Here is a 6,797-nt window from a genome sequence, read left to right as displayed (position 1 = left end):
GTCCAATGATTTTGATTTGAAAAATAAAATTTTAGATTAATTTTAAAATTAATGTAAATAATTGCATATTTTTGTTAATTTTTTATTTATATGCATATTAGAATGTTGGGTTAAATCTTTTTTGAAAAAAAAAAAAATCACTCTGTGCATTCGCACATACCTAGTGCGAACGTACACTCTCATGCACACTTTCTGCTCACAACGTTGGCACAACATATGCATACGCACTGTTGCCCATTTTTCTGTCCGTGCGTACGCACGAATGAACATTAGTACGCACCCCCAATTCATCCCCTTCTGCTGGGAGCACCCGCAGAGTTGGTGCGTTCGCATCCCCCTACTCTTCCTTCCCTTCTCTTTTCCTATTCCCTGAGCCACCATAAGCCCTCCTCTTCTCCGTTTCGAGTTCTCCAACCACCAGAATCACCAGCGTCGAACCACCCGCCACCACAACCGCCGGCGACCGCCGTGCCCTTTCCCCTCTCTTCTCTCATCTCCTCTCTCATCCCTTTTCTGTTCCCCATTCCTGAATCTTCGCGGTACCCTAGTGCCGCCCAGAACCACCTTCCCTGTCTCACCTTCCGCCAGAGCCCCACCTTCCCCCTATCCGAACTCCGAACCCTAGCCTCGCCTCAGCCTCCAGTCATCACCACCGCAGCCGGCGTCTGTCACCCACAGCCGACACAGAGCCACCACATCTCTCTCTTTCTTCCTCTTCCCCTCACCACTGACCCATGGCCGAACCACCATCGCGAGCCGCCTCCAGCTCGCGTCTCTTCCCAGCCACCATAACCTCCATCGTCTTCACCATCATCATCACCTCAGCGCCGCCACAGCCACCTCCCTTCACCACAATCGCCGGCGATAACCCACATCGCCACGCCCCTTTCTCTTCCCCTTTCCCTCTTCTAGCTTCCACCGAGCCCAGTGCCATCGCGACGTTACCCTCGCGCCTCCTCTCCCGGCCGAACCACCACCGCGAACCACCGTAGCCTCCTCCATCGACGAGCCACGGCGACCCAACCCTCTTTCCTCCCAGACACGAGCTTCTTCCCCCTGTTGCTCTTCACTGCCTTCGAAGGCTAGAACAGGGTAAGGCCCCTGTTTCTTTGCTGCGCCCCTCCTCCGCTGCTGCCATTAGAGCAGCTCCACCACCAGGCCAGCTGAGTTGCTCCAGCCGTTCACTGACCATCATCAACCTTCTTCTTCCCTTCCCTTCCTCTGTTCCAATTCTGCTTCCCAGGTTCACGTTTTTCTTTAATTGAGTTCTGTTTCAATCATTAGTTTACTGCTAGTTAATTTTTTTAGCTTAATTTAGTTAGAAATGCATCTTTAGTTGATTAGGGTGTTAGAGAATCTGGCGTGGATAGTGGATTTAGGTTTGTTTTGATTAATAATGTTGTTTGGAATGTTGCTCTTTCATTGATTTGCCCTGTGCTGAATTGATTTGTTCATGCTACTGCATAGTTTTATTGCTGCTCTACTCTTGCTGAAGGCTGTTGTAAATTTCAATTGTGATTGCTGCTGAATTCCTATTTCAATTTGAACTTCATTGTTTGATTCAGTGATGCTTAGTTATTTAAATTCATGTTGAATACTTGTGATTGGTTGTTAAAATCAAAGAACAGAATGCTGCCCTGTTGTTAATTGTTGCTTTTTCTTGTTGGTGGCTGGTTTTTGAAACAAACGATTCCTAGATATGGCTGTTGCAGTGATGATGTTTTTGATAAATTTTTGAATTCGAGTTGCTCATTGCTGCTGGGTTGTTCATTTTACTGTTGTGGGTGCTGTATGATGGGCCATTGATTGCTGTTCTGCTGAGTGCTGCTATGCTTCTTGCTGGTTGGATTGGTTTTAATTGTTTTCTCATGTTTTCTTGCTGGAATTGGCTTATTTACTTACTTCTTATGAATTCATTATGATTTTTTGTGTTTTTAACTGTCAAAGAATTCATATGGAATTTGATTTTGATTGGTTGAATTGGAAAATAGGCCAATTTACTGCTGAAACTGAAATGCTGCCGGAATTTATCTTAATCTGTTTTCAATATTCATCTTTGATTCAATTAATTGATTGAGTTGGTATTTCATTGCTTTTGGTTTTCAACTGTTGTTAACTCAATTAAGTGACTATCCGGTTGATTGCTTCTTTGTTTTGGTTGTTGGATGTTGAGGTTTTTGCATTCACTACTCCGCTGCTATTCTATTTGGTTGCTCAATTAAGCTGCATTGTGTTGTTTGAACCAACAAGTTCTATTTGACGAATTTCTGTGTCAAAAGAGACCCTTGTTTGCTACATGATTTCTGATTGCCTCAAGAACTTCTTTGCAAGTTTTGGTCATGCTTCTAACATTCTTTGCTTGTTTGTAATGCTAATTTACTTCTATGCATTGAATAGTTCAAGTGAATTTTTTTTTTTTAAATTGACCATAAACTTGAATTTTTTTGAGATTTTAAACTTTTTTTGCATAAACTCACAAGATTGAAGGTTTTAAATCTAAGTGGCTGAATTGATTCATTTTATTTTTGCCTAACTTTCATTAAGTCACTTAGATCATGAGGTTTTCAATTCTTGTTTCAACTTGTGACTTTTATGCTTCATTGGAATTTGGTGTTTGAATGTTCCTTGAGTAACTTATTCTCAATAGTTTTAACTTGCCAACACCAAATTGCTTCAAATTATGCCAATTTACTTGTGATTGATATTTACTTGATTATGTGCTCTACACATACATGTGCATCACTTGTTTTGGCATTTTGAATTGTTGAGAAGTGAATACAAACTTGCTTGTTTTGAAACTTTTGAAACTTTTTGGAATTAAGGAACTTTTGACTATGCACCTAATTTTTGAATTTTTGCTTGTTTTCATTTCTTTAACTAATTTTTTTCCCTCCTTTTCACTTGATTTTCTACCTTTGTTTCCTTTTCAACTAATTTTTCTTTTTCTTTGCCTAACTTTTAACTTTGCTTGTCTTTTTCATCTAACTTTTCTTTTCACTTTCAATTAACCATTTTCCTTTTTACTAACATAACTTTTAACTTTTAACTTTCTTTTTACTTTTCAACTAACATTAACTTTTAACTTTTAACTGTTTTCTTTCTCGTTGTGCATAGTAACAATGCTCCTTCCTTCTTTTATTCTTTGATAAACAAGCAAGTTAGCTTTCCTCATGTCCTGAATTTGATTGGAAGTTGTTTGTGTTTGATTTAATTTGATTCTCATGTATGCTTCCATTCAAATTTTTATTATCTGTTCACTTCATATGCTGTTTTGTGACTTAGCTCTTTCGTTTTCAGCACCACCATCACTCTTGCAACCACTCTATGGCCTAACCCACCAGCTGAAGGTGGAGGTGACCCAGTGACGACTCTTTCCACTCCGCATGATCTTGAGCACCGAGGACGGTGCCACATCTTAAGTGTGGGGAGGTTGTGCAACTTCAACAAGCATATTTTGGGTGACAATCTTCATTTTCAAACACTTTTAGTGTAGTTTCTTTTTATGTTTTTTTTGTACTTTGTATATATTTTATCCTTTTGAGAAACTTTTTACTTAGTTTATTGCACTTTTTAATTTTGCTTGTACATAACTTAGTATTATATAGTAGTTATGCATATTTTGACATTTTGCTTTTAATTTTAGCTTTTACATATGCTTTTTGGTTCTTAGTCTTGATTGTGATTTGGGATGATGTGATAATTGCACCTAAGTTTGATTTCCTATACACTTGCTATTTTGGTTTGATTGAAATTAGGAATTTAACTTAGGATTTTTTACCTTTTCCATCCAATCACATTATATACATATAGAATAAATGCTAGTCAATTTAATGAAATTTTCAAGAAACTTACTTTTTATGAAGGGCATTGAAATTCAAATTGAATTGAGTTAAAATTTTTCATGGAAACTTGCATGATTTATACATTGTGGAATATGGTTTTTGAGTTAAAGAACATACAACTTGTGAGATTCTGAGCCTTATTGTGTGGTTACACCATTTGACCACTTATTTCATTTTTGTGTGTTGCTCTTCTCTATGATTGTAATCTTTGGTTTTTTAATTCTATATATCTATTGTTTAATGTATATTTATGCAATTATGTGATTGAGGCCATTATTTCTTTATAGCTCACTTAACCCAAATAGCCTACTATTTCATTCACCTTTGTTTGCCACTTTGAGCTTATGAATGTCCCCTTTTTGTTCTTTATTTTGCCACATCATTAACCTTGAGTGAAAAATAATGAAATGTCCTTTATTTGAATTTTGAGTAGCTTAAGCTAGTGAGAGTGTGTGATGTTTAAGTGTGGAAAAAATGTGAGAATTTTGGTTGATAAATAGATGTTTTATTCTTGTTGAAAAATTTTGGAAATTTGGGGTGCATACTCATGTAATATTATAGAAACCATATGCATTAATGTGTTGGTATATATATATTACGTTCTTGAAAAAAAAAAGAAATAAAAGAAAGAGGAAAAAAAAAGAAATAATGAAAAGAGGGACAAAATTACCCCAATGAGAAATTCAATAATAATCAATGCATATGTGATGGAATTGAATTTGATGCATGAGTTTATGTATATGTAAAAGTGAGATTATGGGTAGCTAAGCTTGATATTAGAATTGTATAGGTTGTGTATGTGTTAGGTGAGAGCTTAGGTTAATCAAAGATTCAAATGCAAGCTCACTTAGCCATATGTATATCTTTATCTTTACCCTTAGTCCCATTACAACCTTAAAAAGACCTCATGATTTTTGCATATGTACATTAAATACTTGTTGATTGGTTAGATGAAGAACAAACTTTTGAAAGCATGATTAGAGGAGAATTGAGTGAATTGACCCTAAACACTTGACTGACTAGAGTGCATACACATATCCGGTGAGGGTTCAATTACTTAATTCCATATTTTCACTTATAATTATTGCTTATCTTGCAAGTTTGGTTAAATTCTTTTATATGACTAAATTCAATTGTGAATAGGATTTGGTTATAATTGCTTTAGCCCTTGGTTGTATATAGATACTTTCTTGGAAATTGATTTCTTTGGACTAGTTAAATACATATAGATAGATTACATATAGATAGCTACATACATGTAGATAGATTGAATATAGTTAGCTACATTAAATAAATGTTGTTTCCCCTTCTTATCTTTCTTTGGTATAGCATGAGGACATGCTATTATTTAAGTGTGGGGATGTGATGAATCCACATTTTATGGTATTTATTTGCTCTATTTGGGTGGATTTCATTGACTTTTCTTGCACTTATCTATTGAAATAGCATGCTTTTGTGAATTCTTTTCTAATTGTGCTTAATTGTGAAAAATATATTTTTCATGCTTAAATTGCTAATTTTAATTCACTTTTCTCCCATTCAGTGTCTTGATATATTTGTTTGAGTGATTTAAGGTTTTGAAGGCAAGAATGACTTGAAGAAGTGGAAGTAAAGCATGCAAAGTGGAAAAATTCAAGAAATGAAGGATTTGTAAAGTTGTCAGTCCTGACCTCTCGATACTAAATTGATCATAACCTGAGTTACAGAGGTCCAAATAAGGCGGTTTCAGCGGCATTGGAAAGCTAACTTCCGGGGCTTCAAAATGATATACAATTTGCTATAGTGGACATAAGTTTAAGTGTGCGTACGCACAAGTCTTGGCACGTGACCTCATTAATTGCAACTCGCTGGCAGCGATTTTTGGGCCCACAAAACCCAATCCAACACATTTCTGAAGCTATTTCAAGCCAAATTGAAGAAGGATGAAGGGGAGAGCAATTAGGTTTAGTTTTGTACATGTTTTGTTTAGTTTTCTAGGGAGAGAAGCTCCCCTTTCCCTTTAGAATTAGGGTTTTTAGCTTTATTTTCTCTTTAATTTATTTCTTTAATTCTTGTTTTAATGTAGTTTCATTTACATTTTCATGTTTTATTGCCTTTAATCTCTTAGTTTCCTTTGTTAATGTTGCTTTCATGCCACTTTAGTTCTTTAAACACACTTGTCACTTTTAATTTCATTTAATGCAATTTTGACGTTTTTATGTTTCTTTAATGCTTATTTGAGTTGTTATTATCATTTTATTGCAATTGGTAGTTATAGAATTTATTTTTATTGCAATTTATGACATTTTTCTTTTTATGCATGTTAGGTATTTGATAAAATGTCTCTTCTAATTTTTATATAGTTTTTCACATTCTTGGCTTGGAATTGGATAATTAGGTGACCTTAAATCATAGATGTCCATTCGATGTTAGGATTGTTAGTTTGGTTTCCACTAACGCTAATCTTTCACTAAGTTAATTAGTGAGTTGATTAGAATTTGTGGATTGAGATCAATTATACCCTTTTGACTTATCCTCGATGTTAGGACAGACTAATTTGAATTAATTCTTAGCAATTATCATGTTTGTGGTCTATGATTATGATAGGAATCCTCAATTCCCCAATCCTTACCAAGAGTCCTTTTTGCCACTTGAATTCCATTTTTGATTTACTTGCTTTGAGCTTTAATTCTCTTGCATGCTTATTTAATTTCTTGCCTTTTAAATTTCTTGTCAATCGCCATCAAAACCCCTTTGCTCTCATAGCCAATAATTGAACATTTCATTGCAATTCCTAGGGAGAACGACACGGGAGTTTGAATACTCTTGGTTATTTGATTTGAATTGTGATATCTTTGATTTAAACTTTGATTGACCTTTAATTGTTGGTCTAGACTATGCTTGCAACGAGATTATATTTTTGTGAAATTCTAGATCAACATAAATTCTCACATCAGCATGGCTCACGCGTACGCG

At 35.6% G+C, this 6,797-nt stretch overlaps 1 long non-coding RNA gene across 1 annotated transcript; it reads left to right on the top strand.

Annotated features, from left to right (window-relative positions):
- Nucleotides 190-6,043, top strand: LOC107633358. The gene is made up of 3 exons (XR_001618723.2): nucleotides 190-1,243; nucleotides 3,298-3,458; nucleotides 5,417-6,043. It is a non-coding gene; the product is annotated as an uncharacterized LOC107633358 (long non-coding RNA).

The sequence above is a fragment of the Arachis ipaensis genome, chromosome B01 (genome assembly GCF_000816755.2).
Source record: "Arachis ipaensis cultivar K30076 chromosome B01, Araip1.1, whole genome shotgun sequence".
Taxonomy (NCBI): domain Eukaryota; kingdom Viridiplantae; phylum Streptophyta; class Magnoliopsida; order Fabales; family Fabaceae; genus Arachis; species Arachis ipaensis.
The sequence above is the reverse complement of the archived record's forward strand: the minus strand, read 5'-3'. Positions and strand labels throughout refer to the sequence as shown.